Raw genomic sequence first — 22,217 nt, 5'->3', positions numbered from 1 at the left:
TCTGGGCCCTTCCCTGGGGCAACTCCCACTTCTACCCCCATTGCCCATTCGGAGCTCAGGGCGCGTCTTACCCCATCATCAGATTTGCTAGAAATATTAATCTCCTTGTTGGGTGGATACAGTAGAACTTGTTCAGAGATTACTTTAAAAAGAGATCTGGGTCTTAAGCACTTACTAAAGCCAGTTAATAACATCATGCATGGACATTTAAACTTGTTGTAAGTTGCAGAGAGGATTAGCGGGAAGTCACGCTGTGCGCAGCTAATGATACCATCTTAACTCTAACTGGGCTAAATCCAACTCGCCCGGCGCAGGTCCGGCTCTGCGGCCCTCGGGTGAGGCTAGGAAAGAGGGTCTTGGAGAGAGGTCTTGGAAAGAGGGCCGAAACTGGGGGAACCGCCCCAATCCTTACTGCGGGTGACGGTCACTGGTCCCGGGAGGCCGCGGGCGGTCCTGCTGTTGCGTAGGCACGCGCCCAGAGACTGGGTCCCAGGCCTCCCGGTGTACACGGACGCACCGCCGTCCGCGGGCTGAGCTTCAGTGACACCGAAGGGCACTGGCCAACATGTCAAAACAGTTTTGATTCCATGAACCAAAGGGGTCTATTGCAAGGTCTATTGCAAGGTCTATTGCAAGCTCAGATGAAGTCGTGGGACTCCAAAGGTAGTGGCTTTCCTGTTACTGGTCGATTTGCATTACAGAGGCCGTTTACTTTCAATTCCACTTTTACAAAAGTAGTCACGCTCTATTTCACAGGTAAATTTCGAAGCATTATTAACAACTTCCTATCATAGTCTTCCTCAACTACTTTCGATCTGATTACTGTTTTAAAGCAGTTTGCTACCACTTTATGACAGGGCCAATTAGAAATAATCTTCAGAAAATGCTTCGAAAATGCTGCGTTATTAAAACACTTACCTAACAATATTCATTTAATTCTGTCACTAAGTAGCTGTCTGACAGATTTCGTGTTTTCTCTGAGTTTCTTTTAATCGTCACTGGCCCTGGGAAAACAAGCTAACAGGAGAATTTTAACTGCAACCTGGCTCTTGGCTTTTTAAAGTTTTAAATTTAAACTTGACAAGGTTAAGACGTTTATTTTTAAGATCATTAATAGCTACTGGGAGATTGGAAAAAACTACAGATGCTAATCACCTTAATAATTGGTGAAAACCTGTGAAAGGAACCTCTTGAGAAAAGAGATGTGCGTAAAAAAAAAAAAAAAAAAGATAGACAATAAATACTTTCTCTGAATCAGGCCACAAAAAATGATCTACAGAATATTACCCAGAATGTCTCTTAAATCTTTGTCTTTTAGGGAAAAGTATCTTCCTATACACACAAATATATACATATGAGTGAAATTTACTGGGATGGAAAAATGTCTAACAAGTACGATTTAGAAATATTTCCACCAAATAAGTATCTCAAATATAATTAATTTATGTATTTATCAACATTGGCCTAATTAAAAAAACTTCATATATTTGGAGATTAATACCTTCATGAAGACAATAATAGATGTAATATCATTGAAATGCAGAATCTATGGACTTACTTCCTGTCAGAGTTAGATCTCTCGTATAGTAATAATAAAAGTGTACTTAGTCCTTATTTTTAATTCAATGAGAATTATGAATTCTTGAAACTTGCATAAATATAACAGTCTTTGGGAGGAACTCAAATAATAGATTTTAGGCCTTATTTTTAGAAAGTACATAGTTTGTACACAGTCACTACCCAATATATATTACTTTAATGGATTGAGTTACCCTTGAAATATATGATGTACATACAAAGTTAAATTAGCATTGACTGATGTTGGGAAGCTGAAGTTGAGGGTATTGAGTGGTTTGTGGAATAGCTTGAAAACTGTTTAGAAGGTTTAAATATGACAAATTCATGGCAAGTGGGGTTTGAAATGGATGGAAGAAAAATAATCTGATAGGAATTCGTCTTTGGGGTCTGTAATATATACCTCTTGAGTGGTTCCACTAGTGAAAATACCTAGACAGCAAGGATATAGGAATTAATTGATAAATTTGCTTTCACACTGTTTTATAAAGTAACTCTTAAGACACTTTGTAGGTATGTAGATTAATATAAAAATAAAAAGTTTAGCTCTCCCTAAATAAAGTTAAAAATTACTGAGTAGCTTAGGTTTCCACACTGAAGACTCATGCCCAATTATAGTCTAAAGTCTCAGTTTGCAGATATGACATGGGATTCCAGTGATTCAAACAGCACAGTACAAATACTGCATATATTTCTGCCAAGTTTGTCTCAGATGGACTAGCTGCTAAGGAAGAATCCATAGCATGACTGAGCTAACAGAGAGTGTGTTACCTCTCCAATAAGTAATCCCTCCATTTGCATGCTGTGCTCAATGACAGGAGAGAAGACTTGAATTTCTGTTATTTTTCTGGACTTCAGCTTAAAGGTCTATATTGTCAGTTCAAAATACATGAAGTGAACACTATTTTTTGTTAGCCAATCGTTATTATTATGATAAAATTATTTTCTTGGTCATTGAACATTTTTGGCTTTATTTTATTAAAAGTTAACTAGCTTTATTTCATTAAAGATTGTCTAATTCAGTTTTGATTTTTCAAATTGCATTTTATACTATAAAGAGCCCTTCTGCATAAAATACAGTTTGAAAAGAGAAAAATATTTATGCCTTTATCATTTTAAGTGATCAAATACTGTAGTGCTAGATATTAGAATATCATGTGCATCACTACATTATTAACTTAATCTAATGCTCAGAGTCATTACCACATTCATGGGTGTCTTTCTGATATCTCTCCAGTCCACTGGATTTTGAAGTGTGATTATGTAAATTTTCTACTGATAAATAAATGACTATAATTGTACTTGAAATACCACTCAAATTCTTAAGACCATGGCATCTAAATAATATATTATGCATTCCTTAATTATTTATCAAGACTAATTCAAAATAACTGTAGGGCAAACCATTTATTTTTAAATAGCCATCCCTTTCCCCAATTTTTCTTTACAGGTTTAAAAAATATTCCAGATGGTGGAACTATAGGGGATGAGAAAAGGGTTGATGAGTGGAGTGAGTAAGCAGCAAGTTTATCCTTCAAGTAAACATATCTGGTTTACCCAATAATACTCGTACCCTAATGCAATTTTTAAGGCATATGATCTTAATGTCAGTTCATAGAAAAAAACATTTTTAAATGTTAAACTTTAGTCCAGAAAATTCTTCACCATTATTTGACAAGGAAAATGGGAACAGTTAGCAAACAAAACATTTCACACATGGTTATTTTTTAAAGTTCTTTTATAAACATAGTAGGGAAATTGTAAAATTTCAGTAAGGGTTATGCCAATCAAATGACACTAAATTTAAAGTGTGGCTTTCATTCATTTAATTATAGATATAAAAAAGTCACCATAATTGAATGGTGCCTTTTCATTGTTTAACAATTGCAAGACTGTATTCAGAACTCTTGTTGCACTGTGCCTTTAAAGGAAGCACGTGTGTGTTTTACCTACATAAATTCTAATTGCAGAATCCACTCTAATCATCACAAAGAAATCATCTGAAGCCTCATAAGTTCATGAGCTACACACTTCTCTTTTTTTATTCTGCAGACCACACCTTATCTGGTTGCTAATGAAATACAGGAGATTGATTGCAGAAAATCTTCAAGGGAATATTTGCTGTACCACATATAGTAAGCTCCATTTGGTGCATTAGCATTTAGCCATTTTATGCAAATTTAGAGAAAATGACTCATGTATATGATTTAATATGCATCAGCGATAACTCATATCACCCTTATAAGAAAACAGAAATTAAAAATTCATTAGAAAACTAGACTAGTGTCACTACATGGTTAAAACATTATTAAAGCATATTTCAATGTTTTGCTTACACTAGTGTTCTCATCATGGTGCCACCATTTCATGACAAAGACCGTAGAGGAGAAAACATTCAACTTAAAATGTCTGCTGGCACACATCGCTGGATTTGTGTGTCACTAAACAATGAGCGAGCATAGCCTTGAATACCAACTATTTAATTAGCACTTTTGGAAGCCATGCATAGAAAATAGCTCATTTACATGCATCTGCTTAGCGATTAGTCCCATAAAAAGCTACCATTTATTTTTTTGTTGTTTAATATAGTGAGCATTTTACCATTCGGCCATGAAAAAAAATCAAAACATATGTTATTATTTTCAAATACTGAAATTCAGAGATTTAATTAAAATGGGCAAAAGTCTTCATATTTCTCTTCAAGGTATATTTAAATGATTTAATTTAACCTTAAGTGTACCATAAAACGCTGGATACAAGTAATAATTAAGAACTTCAAAGGGCAACAGAAATCCTCTAACAGTCCTTCGTTTAATTAAAGGCTATTATTAGAAAGCTCTTGAATATACAGTTACATTTAATGATGAGTAACGACTAGTAAAAGCAGTATTTGAAAGTTATGAGTATCTTATTTTAAATACTATTGGTAGACTCTAGAAAGTATTTCTGTCATTTCGTTTTGAAAATAAAGTGACATGTATTTCTTGACAAATCAAATTCATAACATTAAAAGACTGTTTAAGATGTTTTGCTTTTCATTAATTCTCTAGTCTACACACACCTGTCATGATCATAAATTAATTGTATGCTTTGTAAAAAGTGTTTCTGCCTATTTAAATGCCTTTAAGAGGGTATATTTTTCTAATACAGTGGAATATTTATGAAGGCGTGTATACAATGTATATGGATGCATTAACAATAAAATGGGGGCTTATTTGTGCATTTTGAAATATAACACTTTCTAGAATGTGAATTGATATGTAATATAACAGTAATACTTTTTTTAGAAGTTTATATTATTTAGCACATTTATGTGAGTAGACAGTTGGCCAGAAGCCCCAGGTGATTCTAAACAAATTTTAGAAGGCGTATAAACCATCTATAAAATAGGAACAGAGTATGTAAAATTTGCTCTTCTGTTATAAGTAATTATTGGACTATTTTGCTTTATCTACATTTATTTATACAAGGAATTTGGTTGGAATTTCCATAGCTAAAATTCAGGGTAGGTGAATGATTGGTGTATATATACATTCTCAAGTGAAATTGATGAACAAATACTTTAAAAATTCATTTAGAACGTATTACTAATTCAGTTTCTTAATTATCTTTAGTAATTGGCTTATGTACACATCTATAATAAAAAAGTTACCTACTTATTGAGCATATACAATTTGACCTTGGTGAGTAATCTGTCATTTTGAAAATGTGACACTAATTCCTTTGTTCACTGTGGGCCAGGGAATGCCATGGGATGTGTAATCTTGGAAAGATTTGTTGGATTAAATATTTGGATACAAATCTATATCTACCTAGTTTATCCAGTTAGCTAGCTAAATAATGTATTATATATAGAGAGAGTTCACTGTCTAAGAAAAGTGTGCACCTGATGGGCTTTTTGTATAGCATGTTCTTTAATTTGAAATTATTTTGACATCAATTTCTTATTCTATCCATCTTGCAACGAGTGTGATTCTTTATTTGCTTATCATTTTCCCTGGCGCCTCTTCCCAATGTTTAGACACTCATAAGGTTTATAGAATAGAGGACTTACCTGTCTTGTTCACTGCTGAATATCCTGTACCTAGAACAGTGTCAGACACATAGGAGATGCTCAATAAGCTTTAGTGGATGAAAGAATGAATACGTTTAAATAAGAGATTTATCTTTCTGAGACAGCTGTTGCCCTCTGGATCTAAGGACTTGATTTTGATAGATAGACTGGTTCTCCCAATATGGGAGTCCTTTTGATTCTGCCCTGCTTTGTTGAAGACATTACCCTTCGCAGGTAGAGTAAGATCATTGACTTATCTGAGAGTGAGTATGTAACTGCAAGCAACCTCTAAGCTAGCTTTCATGGCCATTTGTAGGATATTTGTTTGAGATCCTCTTCTGGATGTGGGGGATAGTCAATAGTTATGATATAGGGCCAAGTTAACTGGACATGGGGGAACTAAATGCTAGACCATGGAATTATTAATGTATTCCAAACAAAAATATTTTGCAAGTAATTTTAATATTTTTATTTTACCTTGATTAAAATATCTAACTCATAGAAGCATGCTGCTTATAAATGGCCTAAAATACTTATAATTTTAACTAATGATACAAGAAATAAGAGTCTTCCTGGCTTAACCTTCTTCTTGAAGTTAGGACCATTTCTGAAAGCTCCATTAGTTCCAATTTTTAAAGCTCCTTAGTTCATAAATCCCTTGGGAATTATGAATAAAGATATGGCTCATGTTACTAAAGGGTACTCCTGTGACTTAAAAGTTAATCTCTCTAAATGTCTAACCTGAAATCTAACAGTTACATGGAGAATTTATATCATTTGTAGCATTTTCGAGCAGAAATTAGATATATGGTATAAACAGTGAAAATTTGTCTTTTTCTCATTTTCACACAACATGGGTTCAAAATGACAAATGTAAGATGGGCAACTCAAAACAATGAAATGTTTTTTGGGTTATTTTATTATGTTCCCACCAAAGAGATCCTAAGGTCCTTAAAAATAACCAAACAGTGAAGTGTTGAGTTAATAAACAGCAAACAAATATATTCATAAGACTAGGTGGTAGAAAAGTGAGTCATCAAAATGTGCAGACGTTTCCTATTTCTGTACCATTGAGAGAGAATATTCTTGATTTGGAAGTTGGGCTAAGCATTTGATTGACCTCATTAACTCTTTCAAGATTATTAAGGTATTATTTTAGTCTACAAATGCATTTTTTGAAGCTACAGTGAATTCTCTTTTGATGCAAAAAGGTACTAAATGATACCCTGGGAGATATAATGGGCTTTGCAAGTCATCTGTCATGAACATTGTAACTGACCCTGGAGGCTCGTAAAATTTGGATCGACACTGCTATTGTCAACAGACTTTATTATAAAGCAAAGCAGAAAATTCAGATTAAATATCTGGGTCACTTCTAGACTTTACAAAAGAAACCTCTAATGTACATGTGGCCATACTGTTTTTTACTACATTAAAGGTAAAGACAAATATGAGGAAATCAATTAAAAATTTCTGAACCTATATTAAATCTACTAACCAGCAAGTATTTATTGATTACCTTCTACGAATATACTGTGCTAGGGGCCATTTACATGTTTGGGAGTGTAGGCTTGAGAGACAGAAAGCCTTGGAAGAGGACTTAGCAAAAGTATAAGAAATGATGCTTGCACTGGGCGCGGTGGCTCACACCTATAGTCCCAGCAGTTTGGGAGGCTGAGGCGGGCAGATCAGTTGAGCCCAGGAGTTCAAGACCAGCCTGGCCAACATGGAGAAACCTCATCTCTACTAAAAATACAAAAATTAGCAGGGTGTGGTGGCAGGCACCTGTTGTCCCAGCTACTTGGGAGGCTGAGGCAGAAGAATTGCCTGAACCCGGAAGGCAGAGGTTGCAGTGAGCTGAGATTGCACCATTGCACTCCAGCCTGGGTGACAGAGTGAGACCCTGTCTCAAACAAACAAACAAACAAACAAACAACAAAAATGCTCACTCTAAGAAACCTAAGATCAGGTTGAAGTGACAAAATTAACAAATTATAGGATACCTATAAATGAGTATATTAATAGAAACCCACAGTAAAGATAAACTAGTGTAAATAACCAATGAAGGATTATTTGGAGAAAGTAATATTTGCATTTTTGAATTGGGGCTTTGAAAGACTTGTAGAATTAAGATAGATAGAAAAAGAGCCTTATGGGTCAGAAAAACAAAATGATCACTGATGACCTGAATGCATGAAGGAGTACAGCATGTTTTTGAGAATGAGAAGACAGAAGAGTTTTATATTCAGTAATGATGATTAATATTTGTGGATAGGTGGAATAAGGCCAGAATATTTATATTCTTGAGACTGGACCAGCAGAGAGACTTGATGATAAAAATTATGGACAGTTACTTCGGATTTCTTCTTTGATATAGTCAACAGATATTTATTGAACAGCTACTGTGTACAAAGTGCTGCACCAAGCATGGGAAAACAGTGGTAAACCAAATCCAATTCATGCCCTATCTCATGAAATATTCTAGTCAGGAAGCTAGACTTTAAACAATTACACAATTGACTAATTAATTATGGCTCTGATACATTCTGTAATGGAGAACTACAGAAAATTATGAGAGTGTGTAACTAGTCTGAGACAGGGACTGAAGTTAGGAAATTTTCCCTTAAGATGTAATGTTTGACAGGGTTAACTAGAGGAGAATTAGATGACTGAGCAAAGGGAAGCGGTCAGGCAGACCTTTATGGATAAGGAGACAACACGTGTCAAGGCCCCCAGGCAGGAAGAAGGCTTTCATTTTGAGGAACTTTAAGCTCAGTGTGATTAGAGTACAGAAATATGTGGAAATCAAAGTAAGATGGACTAAGATGAGGTTAGAGAGGTAGACAGACTTTATGGGGTTTTGGTCTTTGACCTAAGTGTGGTGGAAAGCCACTGAATGATTGTAAGCAAGCGAGTAGCGTGTTTGGATTTATTTACACTTTAAACATATCATTCTGTCTGAAGTATGAAGAGCAAGCTTGTCCAACTCATGGCCTGTGGGGCTGTATGTGGCCCAGGGTGGCTTTGAAACCAACCCAACACATGAGATTTTTTTGGTGATTTTTTAAAAGCTCATCAGCTATCATTAGTATTAGTGTATTTTATGTGTGGTCCAAGACAATTCTTCTTCCAGTGTGGTCCAGGGAAGCCAAAAGATTGGACACCCCTGATGTAGAGTAAGAAAAGTGTGGTCAAGGGAAAAGTAGTTATGTAGCAGAAGTAATTGTTAAGAGATCATTGTGGATTGGACTAGGGTGGTTGTAGTGAATCTTAAAGGTGTTATGAAGCAAAATATGACCACATAAACAAAATGAGGTAAGTAGCATTTGAAAAAGATTCACTGTAGTCAGTATTCAGGTGAGCCACAGTGGGCCTAGTAGGGAATTAGGGAAATAGTTGGAGACTGTTGAAATAATCTGAGAAGGTGATGGAACCTGCAGTTGGGAACAAAGAAAAGAAGACATGTGATAGAGACATTTTAAAAAGAACAACATGTAGATTTTTTGACCTAACGTTTTGTCTTAGTACTGTAGTGGCTTTGGTGGCTAGAAGAAGGAGAATGGGAGGAAAAATAATCAACTCCTTTCAGAACTGTGGAGTTTGCAGAATCATCCAGCTAATCAGAAAGTCCAGATATAGGAGGATTTTTCTATTTGGAAGACATCAATAGACATTTGTAATTAGATTAAAATGATAAAATATGTGGAGTTTTCCAAGGAAAGTATAGAGAGCAGAGAATAGCAAGCCAGAGTATGGACACTGAAACTGGGGGAAGGAATAAGCAGATGTCACTCATGGATTAGTTTACATTTGGAAACAGTCACTTTTTGCAGTTTTCTTTTGAAGGCGACTTATTTTAGCTGTTTAGTTTGTGTCCAATTATTGAAACAAGTCCTCCCAAAATGTCTGCAGTTTGCCACATTTAAGAATATGTTATGTCGAAAGAAAGGGAGGAGAGACTAGTCGAAGAGTGTTCATATAATTCTAGAAATAACTGGAATGCAAGTAATACTTCATAAACACTTAAATTAAAAATGGTTATCAAGTTATCCATTACATGCTGAAGTTAACAGGAATTCCTTTTAAAAAAATACAAGTTTATTTCTTCATTTAATGAGTATTTATTGAGAGCCTGGTACTACTTTTGGTCCTACTGATTTCTGATTATGGAATCTACATTTTAAAGAGGAAAGATAGTAAATAAGTAAATAAAAGAAAATACCAGATAGTTATCAGTGTTATGATAAACAAAACATAAAAGAGGACTTACTTTAGAATGGGTGGCCAGGCAAGACTTACTTAAGGAAGTAATAATGCTTAAAGTGACACCTTAATATATTAAAGCATAATGATTATATTTAAAAAACCTATGAAGAGATACATATACTTGTCCATCAATTTACATGAGATTAATGAACCTTTTTGGGTTTAATAGGAACAAAAAATCTTGACTTGATTTCTCTTGATTCTCTATTCAAGACTATAAAAGATAGAAGGGTAGAGAGCAAAACACTGTGATATGAATGTGAGTCTTTGCATGCTTCACTTCCATAATTATGCATCCGAGTTCAAAGAAAAAGCCACAGGAAATAATTTCTTTTCTTTTTTTAAAAAAATTCAATAGGTTTTAGCCAGGTGTGGTGGCTCACAGCTGTAATCCCAACACTTTGGGAGGCCAAGGTGGGCAGATCATTTGAGGTCAAGAGTTTGAGACTAGCCTGGACGACATGGTGAAACCCCATCTCTACTAAAACCATAAAAATGCACTCCAGCCTGGGCAGGGTGAGAGACTCCGTTTCCAAAAACAAAAACAGAAACAAACAAACAAACAAAAAATCAGCCGTGCATGGTGGTAGGTGCCTGTAATCCCAGCTCTCGGGAGACTGAGGCATGAGAATCTCTTGAATCCGGGAGGCAGAGGTTGCAGTGAGCTGAGATGGCACCGTTGCACTCTAATCTGGGCAACAGAGCGAGACTCCATCTCATAAAAGAAAAAAATCAGTAGGTTTTTGGGGAATAGGTGGTGTTTGGTTACATGAATACGGTCTTTAGCCACGATTTCTGAGATGTTGGTGTGCCCATCGCCTGAACAGGGTACACTGTACCCTATGTGTAGTTTTTTTATCCCTTGCCCCCCTCCCACCCTTTCCCCGAGTCCCCCAAGTCTATTGTATCATTCTTATTCCTCTGCATTCTCATAGCTTAGCTCCCACTTATGAGTGAGAAGATAAAATGTTTAGTTTTCCATTCCTGAATTACTTCACTTAGAATAATGATCTCCAATTCCATTCAGGTTGCTGCGAATGCCATTATACAGGAAATAATTTCTTACTTGCTTATTTGGCCTATGTTTTATTAGTTTTTGTAGAGGTGGGGGTCTGGTTCTGTTGTCCAGGCTGGCCTCCTATAGTGCTGCGATTACAGCTGCAAAGTTTTAAAAAAACACTTCCTGAATAGGCACTGACTGTCACATGCCTGTAATCCCAGCTACATGGGAGGCTGAGGTGGGTGGATCACTTGAGCCCAGGAGCTACAGTCCAGTCTAGGTAATATAGTGAGACCCTGTCTCTAAAATATAAAATTTCAAAGGAAATTTTATATTCACCAAACATATATTTATTTTTAAAACCCCTTAAAAATGTCAGTTTTACTACCAATAACGTTAGACATGTATGTAGAAATTTATATTTTTGAACTGCTATCACAAGTATTGATTGATGAATAGAGTTATTCAACAGTAATGATTGGAACTGGGGCTAAGAAATTTTAGGTTTACCATTAAGAAGGTAATAAACAAGAAATGGAGGGCTTGAGCTATCAATTCATTGTTCTAATTTCTTATTATGTACTAATTATAACTTTATAGAGATTGACAGGATAGTTCCTTTTCACATCTTATGGTGTTTTAATTTCATTGTATTATAAAATTTTTAACTTATCAAGTAAAATTTTCCATTTCTTAATTGCCTATATCATATGGTTTTGAGAAATATTGGTATTTGCAAGTCACATATCCTTAACGTAGTTTTGGGAATTCACATTAAGTCTTGAAATTACTGTTTAACAACAACAACAGAAGTTTTTTTTTCAAATAGAGTCTCACTGTGTTGCCCAGGTTGGTCTCCAACTCCTGGGCTCAAGGAATCCTCCTGAGTTGCTGGGAGTAGCTGGGATTAAGGTATGTGCCATTTGTTTAACAATTGTAATTAATCAATTAAAAAAAAGTCACACATGGACATGTTTGGGTTTTTTTGAAATTGTATATTTTAGAGATAGGGTCTCACTATGTTGCCCAGACTGGACTATAACTCCTGGGCTCAAGTGATCCTCCCACCTCAGCCTCCCATGTAGCTGGAATTAAAGGCACTTGACAGTCTGCCTGTTCAGGACATGTTTTTTTTAAAAGCTTGCACCTGTAATCCCAGCACTCTGAGAGGCCAGCCTGGACAGCAAAGCCAGAGCCCGTCTCTACAAATACTACAAAAACATTACCTGGACACTTTGGCAAGCACCAGTAGTCCGTTACTCAGAAGACTGAGCTGGGAGGATTGCTTGAGCATGGAGTTCCAGGCCACAGTGAGCTGTAGTCACCATTAGCACTCCAATATGGTTGACAGAATGAGAGGCTATCTCAAAGAAAGCAAAAACAAAAAACAACAACAAAGTTTCACAGAGACAGAATGATAAAAAGTAAAGCTTTTGCTTTCACGAGTTACTCTCTCCAGAGATAACCAGCAGTTTCTTGAGTTTTGGAAACTGTTTTCAAATTAAAATTGAAATTATTTTGCTTTTGTGAAAGTTTTCCAAATTATAGTTATATTGGACTTCGGAACATTTTCTACTATTTTACAACATTCTGAAAAGACAATGTCAAACGTATGCAAGGATTGGATTAAACATAAATCATTAAATATTTTAGAACCTTTGAGGTTATCTTTGGTGAAAACTAAGCTCAGTAAATTAATATTGTTTATTCTTTGTGAAATTTGTACTTGGGAGACTTAAAAGAAAGTAATGGACAATTTTCCTCCAAAAGGTATTTATTTTTGCCTCAAGGGATTTAATGAACTTTGTTGTGAACACAAAGAGTCCACAATTATGGTTTAGTTTACAAACTCTCTCAAAACTTCACGTACTTGACCAACTTTCAAATATGTGGTTCCCTACTCAGTAAATTAGCCAGTCTCTAAACTGTAGCTTGAACCATCATCAATAACCTTCTTGTCAATTTCCAAACACTTGCAAATCAGTTAAAAGCCCCAGGCCAGAATGTTCTCATGGAATTAGAAGATGCTGCCTAATCCCTAACCACTGTCCTATGAACTCCTGAGACTACAACAAGAACAGCAACAGTAGCCTAGTGAACAGTCAGTTATTCTGTTAACAGAAAGATTAGTAATTGCTGCCTATTCTGCTGAAATCCCTGTCATTCTTGCTGTTTCCTCCATCAGAATTTTCGTTAAATCACACATTCTATGAAGCTGTTAAGTTCTCTCTAGCTCCAAAGCTAGCCCTTCAGTTTGATCATCCATCTTGGAGCAACTGTGACTGCCAAAGGGAAATTTTACAGCAACTCAACCATGAGGTATCTTCTGGTAATGTGGAGATGGAACTTTACGCAGTTAGGTAAGTGGGTAAAAGTCTTGAATTTTCTCCATAGCATATAATGAAGAAAACTGTTAACATAAAATATTTTGTTAACCAGTACCCGAACTGGGAAATGAATCAGGGGCGTGATTGAGCAAATTTTTTTTATCCATTAAAATGTCTCTGACTGTTCTAGAACTGACAAGAAAACAAGAGGTAAGAAGAGAATAAATTAATTATTGAAACTAAATAAAACCACTGTACTGGAAGCTTTGCAGACATTATCTCATTTAATCCTCACGACAACTCTGTTGTTTGGCCTCGTTTTTCAGAGGCAGAAGCTAGACTTGGAGAAATTACTTAAAACAAGTAAAGAAAAGAAGGGACAAAAAGGAGAAATGCTTAGATATCACAGAATCAAGGTCAGGATAAGCTTATATTTAAACAAACAAAAAGCTCCAATTAAAGCATTATGATTTATTTATCTATCTCAATAGTTAAGAAACGCAGAAGGCAATAAAACTCCAGCACTTTGAATTCATAAATTATCAAAGTAGCAGATCTTTTAAGGGAAAAAATAAAAGACATTTGAATGAAAAATACACACTTTTGTGTGTTTGTATCGAAAATGAATTGAATATTTCATTTTGCAATCAGTTGCTATGGTATATGTAGGCACAATTTATAAATACGCATACTTGCTGCTTCAAATTCTACATATTTAAAAATTAAATCTACATTTATGATGTTTTCAATATTTGAATTTCTTAAGAAAAATATCAATTTTTATGTGTGAAATTTTACCTTTAATAATATAGAAAGAAGATTTGCATCGAAATTATGTTCACTATATGTGATATTGTTAACTATCTAAACATATTAACCCTAATGTTATATATGTGACAACTTTGCTTTACCTTAAGTTTAAATGTGTGGAAAGAGGTGTCTTTGATGAAAAGAAAATTAACATAACTTATATTTAGCACTCAGGCATTGCTTGAATCAAATATATGCTAACTTTTTTTAAGTCTCTGAATTTAATAACAAAAATGAATTAATGGTTCTGTGTGCTCTGCAGAAGAATTGAGCAGGCTGTGTTGCTGCAGTTTCACATTGCTTAATGGCATGGATGGCAAATTGATACTGGGCAAAGTTGTAAAGGGAAGGACATTTGTATCTTGTATTTTAGTAATAGACATTTTTGTTCTAAGCCTTTTACCTTCACAGTTATTTTTCTCTTTTGACATCCTTTTTCCTTTTAGAAGATATCCAATTTTTTCTTGTCTTCTCTGATTTGACCCTATTTATCCTTGCTCTAGAGACAGAATTGAAATATACTAATCCCTGAAGTGAAAATTCCTATTATGGTTTAATGTCTGTCTTAGTCCATTACTGCTGCTATAATAACATCCCTTAGTCTGAGTAATTTATAAACAATAGAAATTTGTTTCTCATAGTTCTGGAGGCTGGGAAGTCCAAGATCACAGTGCCAGTTGATTCAGTTCCTGGTGAGGGCTTGTCCTATATATAGCCTCTTTTTGAGGGTGTCCTCACATAGCAGAAAAGGCAGAAGAGGAAAAGGGATGGAAAGGCAGACACCTCTCTGACGCCTCTTTCATAAGCACATTAATCCTATTCATGAGGGAGGAGCCCTCATAATTTAATCACTTCCCAAAAGGCTCCAGCTTTTAATACTATTGCATGGGGGTCTAAGTTCCAACATATGAATTTTGCAGGGACATATGCATTCAAACCATAACTATGTCTTATTTCTTAAAATATATTGTAGTTTGAAGGAATGAAAATTGTGTTAACACTCATTCACTGTTCTGTGTGTTTTATAAACATTAACGCATTTAACCTCTCATGATAACCTATGAGGTAGGTTTTTAATTGTGGAAGTTCAGGTAATCAAGTAGGGGAAAGCTTGGGAAGCAATTGATCCTTTTATCTTTGAAATCATAATAAAACAAAATTCCATCTGTATGGCCAGGCCATTTGTTACTCCCATGATAGGAATCCTGAGCCAAAGCCAATCAAGCATAAAATAATCTTGCGGTCAGTGTGATGTGGGGCAATGATGATAGGGCTTATGGTAAGATTCCATTAGAACCTTAGGACAGGGGTTTTATTGACTCATACTACAAGTAGAAAGGTTCACATCTGAGTTTAAAAAAGTTTTATGGAGTTATGCTAATTCTTGAATTTTTACTGTAATTATAGTTGAAGTGTAATATTTTGTTATAAGTAATGTAAACATTTTACCTCTAATACTTTAATATGTTACTTTTAAAAGTTAACTTTTTAACTTTTGGAATATCACAGTGATTTTAACTTTAAAATGAGTTATCCTTAAATAATAGTTGGTTTCAGTTTTTAAAAACATACTTCTTAGAGAAGCCTTTCTTCATAAAAATAAGATTCAGTTCCATTCATTCTTTGTTAAAGTGCTATGCAGTGGCATGATTAGTTTTTCAGGGTATCATACATTGTTTTTATTTTATTTAACTCTGTTTAATGTGTGACAATGTTTAAATGTGAAATACATAGCCTTTTAAACTACTGAGTAATACTCTATCAGGATTCTCTAAAAACCTCCTATAAATATATAGATGAATCAAAAGATTGTCTATTTTGGTGAAATTTTTATCTGACTTTTTAGAGTATATGGAAGAATCACTAAGAAAAATATGTAAACAGCAAAAACAACAAAGAAAAAGGTACTAACGAGTGGATTTATTTTAATTAAGTGTAAAATTTTAACTTTAACAGCAAAAATTATTTAGTATTTTTCAAATCTTACATGATAAATTGACTGATAGAAAATATGCTGACTCTGAAGTTGATTATTATATTGTAAGTCAAATTATCATTTCATTTCTCAACTAGTCATTTCTTAAAGAAGTCTTTGAGAAAATAGTATAATTTTTTGATTAAGGTCAATACAGATGCCTGTGACAGCAATTCTCATACCCAGTTGAGAAACTTTTAGAAACTACCAATATTGGAGTTCAACCCTTAAAGTTTCTCATTTATATGGGGCCTCGTCATTTAGAAATAAAAAACAAAAAATAATTCCCAACATGAATTTAATGGGTAGCCAGGGAATTAACCACCGGACTACACAATTTGTATACAATTATTTCTATCGCATAATTCTGTTTTCTGAATGGATCCTTTGCCCTTAAATGTAGAAATTTTAATATTTCATAATACTTCAGTTATGCCACTGTAATCAATATCAGTTTGATTCAACATTCTTGAAATGTTTAATCAAATGTATTATACTAAATCTCTTAATACACAACTTGATATAATAAAAAAGTCAATTTACAAATTAGGGATTATTCATTGTTTTCTACTATTGTGATGGTTGAAGTAAGTAGAGCAAAAAAATTTGTGTAACTTGATTTATCATTACTCATTTAAATGGCTGAGTCATATTCCATGAAACATTTTGTTGACATTGTGACATTCATGACTCTTAGGGAACTGGATCTACCCAATATCTAAGTTCCAGAACAAAATCTACAGATTTGTAAGAGTTAAGCTTTCTTTTATGAACATTGTTTAAATTTAGAAAGCATAATCTTGCGACCTCATTTTGTGCTTAAGAGATGCAGTTCTCGAACTAGTTTTTGTAATTTGTATTTTATTTTAGTTCTAGAAGTAGTATTGATGCTTGCCAACTTACTATTTAGTAAAAGTTGAATTCTAGATAATTATCTTTCTTTTTCCTACTTACCACGAGGAATTAGAGAGAAGGGAAATTTAAAAAAAAATCAGTTTACTGTAATATGATAGCTAGGAAAGAGGTTACAGGCCTTGTTATTTTCTCCCAAATAGCTATACATTTGGGACAGTCAAAAAGAATTTATACAAAATCAAAGTGGAAATTAAAACGTTCTCTTTTTCTTAAGGAATTTGGTTTCAGGATCTGTATAGTGCCCTCAATACATCTAAAATCAGAACAGAGTCAATCTGTGGCTTAGCTACATACAAATTCCTTGCGAGGCAGCGTACAATTAATTGTTGATTTGAAATAAGCATTAGATTTATCACTTAAATGTTAGTTCCCAATCACTATACCAGACTTACTTCAATGTAAGAAAGATGCTTTTTCAGTGATTCACATGAGAGCTTATTACATTTGAAAACATTTTTGCAATTTATTACTGGTCATCCTTTCTTATACAATTATTGGTACCAACCCTATTTTACAGATTAGGAAATAAGTTGGATATATACTAAAGAAAGTCTAAATAAAGTGTAATGATTTTCAGGGTATTTTATAAAAATGGGATTTGGGGTTGGGGAAATGTCCTTAGGCTTGAATAAAATGCTGAACTTTGTACCAATAGGATATGAGGTGCTAGTAATCCATGGCATGTAGTAACATCAAAATTAATCAAATTATCACCTCTAGTTGACTGTAATTAAGTACCTTCTGAGACAAGCCTTTAGGGAGACTAAGCAGGTGCCACTTTTGGCCACTATGGCTATGTTAATGACTAAAAGGAACTTGGTATGGGAGGATTCTTTTCAATGACCTGGAACATTTACAGAAAGCAAATGAGAAGCACAGGTTTCCAACTCTTGGTTTAAAACACGGTGAAAGAACATGAGAACTTCTATGTTAGCCTTAAAATAACCTTATTTCTTATAGCAACCACACCTATAATGAAAAATTAAGCACAGTTTTCTAACTCTTGGTTTAAAACATGGTGAGAGAACCTGAGAGCTTCTATGTTAGCTTTAAAATAACCTTATTTCTTGTAGCAACCACACCTATATTGCTGAAAATTTAACACCAAATTTAATTGCGCAGATTACACAATTCTAACATAAGTTGAATTCACAGTTTTGCCAAGTCTGTCCCATGAAAGTAAGGGCATCAGTTGGAAGATGTGGGATTCTGAAACGGGGGGTGAAGGCATTGACAATGGAAGGAGCTTGCCTTTTCATGTCTGAGACTAGCCATCCCCTGTTGAAAATCCTCTGATAACCCTACCCAGGGCAGTTGCTTTGCAAGGGAATGCCATTCTTCTCAAGACCTACCCCAACCAATTCTTTGTTGTCACTAGACTCATTACTAGGGTCGTATCTCAGTACACTTCAGGCATACAAGTCTGAAGTTTCACCAAGGAGGAAATAGCTTATGTGCTAAGAGAACTGCACAGTTTTGCTAATATGTGTTGGATGAAATCTGGGAAATACAGCCAGGAATGAATTCTTAAGAGTATTGGACGAAGGAAGAAGTACTATAACGTTGGGTTGGGCCACATTTATTGATATGGATACTCTTATCAGAGATTCTGAATTTAATGCATTAGCTTGTGCAGCTGGAAGTGACTCTAACAATGTATTTGTTTGGTTGACTAAAAGTTAGACTCAATGGTGGCCTATATATAATGAGAAAAATATGCCAGAATTTCTTTGGAATAGTAGAAACCAAAGGTTTATGAAGACAGGAATATTGGAGTGGACTTTTCATGCATGTTGTGCATAGCTATTACCTAACTACATCACCTCAGACAGCCCAGAGGACATTCACTTTACAAAGGCTTAGAGAAGTGTATTAGTGAAAGGAGCACCTGCATCCTTGAACAGCTTTCTGGTGATTGTCTTCTTTTGGTCAAATGGCAGCACTTAATTTCCAAAAACAGATTGGGCACATTTGTTGTTAAGGGCTGCAGTGACATAGCGTTAATTAGAATGTTTTGATCTACAGTAATATTTGATGAAAGGCAATCTTTCTAGTAGGCAGAACTTCAAGCTGTCCATTAGGCTGTCCACTTTGTCTGACTCGAGAGATAAGTAGAACTACACTGGTGTAGTTTATTAAGGCTGCCATATTGAAGTACTACAGACTGGGTGGGTTAAACAACATAAATTTATTTCCTCACAGTTCTGGAGACTAGAAGTCCAGGATGGAGGTGTCAACAGCATTGGTTTCTTCTGAGGTCTCTCTCTATGGCTAGTAGATGGCTGTCTTCTCCCTGTACATTTGTATGGTCTTTCCTTTGTGTTTGTCTTTTTCTTAATGTCCTCTTCTTACAACAACACCAGTCATATTGGGTTAGGGCCCACCCATATGACCTCAGTTTATCCTAATTATCTCTTTAAAGGTCCTATCTCCAAATGCAGTTACATTCTGAGGTACTAGGGCTTAGGATTTCCACATATGAATTTTGAGGGGACACAATTACACCCATAAGATACATATCTACACGAATTTATGAGCAGTTGCTAATGCTTTGATCAGATGACCAGAAACTCAGAAAGAACAGGACAAAGAAGTCTAGGGAAGAGGTACCTTTCAGAATAGTTACAGGGTATGAAAATATTTATGTCCCACATGAATGCTCATAAAAAGTTATCCACTGCAGAGAACACTCAGTAATCAAGTGGATAGATTTACCCATTTATTGTTTGGATGCAGACAGCCTCTTTCCCTAGCTGTCCTGGTTCTTACTCAATCAACTGATACACCAAGTGGCCATGGTGGTAGGAGTGGTACCTCAGCATGGACTCAACATCTTTCCCTCTCTAAGGCTGATCTGGTTACCACTATTTCCAATTGCTTAATATGCTAACATCAGATGGAAGCAACAGTCACCGGTCAGAACCAGAGTGGCTGGTTCTCCCCAAGGACTCAGTGTTGTTTCTGATTTTGGCCTCACTGGAATAAGAAATGCATTCTGGGTATAGATTTAGTTTCTCTCCCGGCACCATCAAACCTGGTCTGGCTGTCATAGTATTCATGGTCATGGTATTCTGTGTAACATTCTTCCTATCAAAAGGAATCCATTTCATAGCAAAATAATTGCAGGAATGGTCTCATGTCCAAGGACTCAATGGTCTTACCATATATCCCATCATTTAGAAACAGTTGGCCCAATAAAAATGGAATGGACTCCTAAAGGCTAAATTAGACTTCAGATGAGAAGCAACACCCTGAAGGATGGGACCTTACCTTAGGGAATGCAGTATGGGCTTTGAATCAACGATCAAAATATGATACTTTGCCTCCATAGCCAGAATATAGGGGTCTGGGAATTCAGGGTTGGAAGTAGGAGTGGCTCCTCTTACAATTACATTTAAAACCTACTTCCAGAATTTTTGCTTTCTGTTTCTACAACCTTGGGTTTGGAGTTCATCCTTCCTAAGGAAGGAAGGTCTTCATCAGAGGACCCGTATGGTTTCATTGAATTAAAGATGTGAATTTCACCTGGCTATTTTGGGCTTCTCAATTCACTGCACCAATGGCCTAGAGTGATAATTCCCAAACTATCAAAGGAAGGAAGAAAATGTGCAGAGCCAATTTGTTTTAATTTTTGTAACTGGTCAGAGAAAGTAGCTGATGTTTATAACTTCCTTCTCTCATTACCTATTCCATGTTTCCTTTGCCCTCTCTCAGCCAGGACCTCAGCTGGTCAAAGTCCCTTACATGGCAGAGTTACCCAAATTTTCATTTGTGATGGGTCTGAATTCTGCCCTTTTTCAATTGTAGCTTTTTATTAACTTTTACTATTGGACATTCTAGCTCTAAGAAGTGCCCAGAGAATCCCCTGAGTTCCAGACAAGGTCTACTCACCCTGTTGGATAGTTTTAACACAGTCACAATTAAGATAATGAACATATTTGTAACCCCAAATAATTTCCTTTTGCCCCTTTATAATTCAGCCCTCCTGCCCCTCCCTGCCTTCCCCAAGTTACTCAGATAACTTCTAATCTTCCTAAGTATAGGTTAGTTTGTGTTTTCTAGAATTCTATATAAATTTGATCACGCAGTATACACTCTTTGTTTGTATTTGGCCTAGCTTCTTTCACTCAGAATAATCATTTTATAATTCATCCATGCTGTTGAGTGCATCAGTAGTTCAGTCCTTTTTATTTTTGAGTAGCATTACAGTGGATGGATATACCATAATTTGTTTATCCATTCACTTACTGGTGGAGATTTGGATTATTTCCAGTTTTTGACAGTTAAAGTCTCTGTGAACATTTGTTTTTAACTCATTGTATGAACATAGGCTTTCATTTCTCCTGGGTAGATACCTAGGAGTGGAACGGCTGGATTATATGGTAGTTGTACATTTAATTTTTTAAGAAACCGCCACATATTTTTTAAAGTTGTACTTTACTAGTATTTATGTCCACCATCAGTATATGAGACCTTTAGGTTCACATCCTCAGCAACACAGTGTGTCCAGTCTTTTAATTTAATTTAATGTTGTTTTCTTTTTGTGAGACAGGGTCTCACTCTGTTGCCCAGCTTGGAGTGCAGTGGTGCAATTTTGGCTCATTGTAACCACTGCCTTCCAGGTTCAAGTGATTCCCCTGCTCAGTCACCAGAGTAGCTGGGATTACAGGCATGTGCCACAACACCCAGCTAATTTTTGTATTTTTAGTAGAGATGGGGGCTTCGCAGTGTTGGCCAGGTTGGTCTTGAACTCCTGGCCTCAAATAATCTGCCCGCCTCAACCTCTCAAAGTGCTGAGATTATAGGTGTAAGCCACTGGGTCTGGCCCTTTTTAAGTTTAGACATTCTAATAGGTATGTACTGGTATCTCGTCATGGTTTTCATTTGCATTTTCCTAAGGACTGATGAAGCCATCATCACAATCAAGATCGTTAATGTATCCATCACTTTAGAAAATTTCCTTTGTATGTGCTTCAGTGACATTTATATATCTTCTTTGGTAAAGTGATTGTTCAAATCTTTTGCCCATTTAAAATAGTGGATTGTTGGTTTTATTGTTAAGGAGTTTTAGTTTTTGACTTATGTATTCTAGGTGCAAGTTCTTTATCAAATACATGTTATTTGCCAATATTAGCTCCTACTCTGTAGCTTTTTTTGCATTCTCTTGACCATTTCTTCCTTCCTTCCTTCCTTCCTTCCTTCCTTCCTTCCTCCCTCCCTCTCTTTCTCTCCCCTTCCTTCCTTCCTTTCTCTTTTTCTTTCTTTCTTTCTTTCTTTCTTTCTTTCTTTCTTTCT

This window comes from Colobus angolensis, unplaced genomic scaffold (assembly GCF_000951035.1).
Source record: "Colobus angolensis palliatus isolate OR3802 unplaced genomic scaffold, Cang.pa_1.0 Scaffold23, whole genome shotgun sequence".
NCBI classification, from domain to species: Eukaryota; Metazoa; Chordata; class Mammalia; order Primates; family Cercopithecidae; genus Colobus; species Colobus angolensis.
The sequence above is the reverse complement of the archived record's forward strand: the minus strand, read 5'-3'. Positions refer to the sequence as shown.